We start from the raw sequence: 1126 nt of genomic DNA on the forward strand, positions 1-1126 counted from the left end.
GTCTCCATCTCCCCCATTCCTCAGCCCTGGCAATGACCATTCTACTCTATTTCTACAAGTTCAGTTTTTCTGGATCCTGCATGTAAATGAGGGCATAGACTATTTGCCTTCCTCTGACTTATTTCACCCAACATATGATGCTCAAGGTCCATTCCTGTTGTCACAAAAGGCAAAACTTCCTTCTTTTTATGGCAGAATTGCATATGTATCTCTCACATTTTCTTTATCCATTCATCATCGATAGACACTCAGGAGTTTCCATGTTTCGACTGAAATGAACATGGAATGGGGAGACAAATATGTCTTTGAGATCCTGATTTCATTTCCTTCAGATATATACCCAGAAGTGGAATTGCTGGATCACATGGTAGTTTTATTTTAAAATTTTCTGAGGAAACTCTTTCCTGTTTTCCGTAGTGGTTGCACCAGTTTACATCCTCACTAATAGTCCACAAGGGTTCCCTTTTCTCCACAGCTTCACTAATACTTATTGTATCCTGTCCTTTGGACAACAGCCATTCTAACAAGTATGAGATGATATCTCATTGTGATTTTGATTGCATTACCCTGATGATCAGAGATGATGAGCAACTTTCATGTACCTATTGGCCACTTGTATGTCTTCTTTAGAAAAATGTCTATTCAGTTCTTCTGCCAATTTTTTAATTGATTATAAGCATTCTTGTATAGTTCTTTTGGGTATGTTTTTCTGTGCCTTTTAGAAAAAAATAGCTATCTTTTTAGATACAGTGTGTTATGTGAGATGATCCATTGTAGTAGAAGAAAATAGAAAAATGTCTATTTATATTTTTATTTACAATAAGAAAGAAAAACCCACATGTAACGTGTAATAGAATTTCCCGGGCACTCTGGCTTGGTCTGCTTGTCAGTCACTTGTGAGTAAATTACCCCAGGAGGAAGTATGAGATTCCAAGACCAAGGTCAAGAACAGCCCTCTCATTCGTCGGGTCGGTTTCAGATGATCGCTCTCTAGGTGGCATGGATATCAGTGAATTAACCAGCACAGGGTGGTCGAGTTGTTTAAAAAGCTCTCCTGACATTTATGGACTAGAGATAACACAGGTAAGGCAAAGAACAAGAAAAAGGCACAGCTGACCCTCCTCCT

The sequence above is a fragment of the Camelus ferus genome, chromosome 21 (genome assembly GCF_009834535.1).
Source record: "Camelus ferus isolate YT-003-E chromosome 21, BCGSAC_Cfer_1.0, whole genome shotgun sequence".
Taxonomy (NCBI): Eukaryota; Metazoa; Chordata; class Mammalia; order Artiodactyla; family Camelidae; genus Camelus; species Camelus ferus.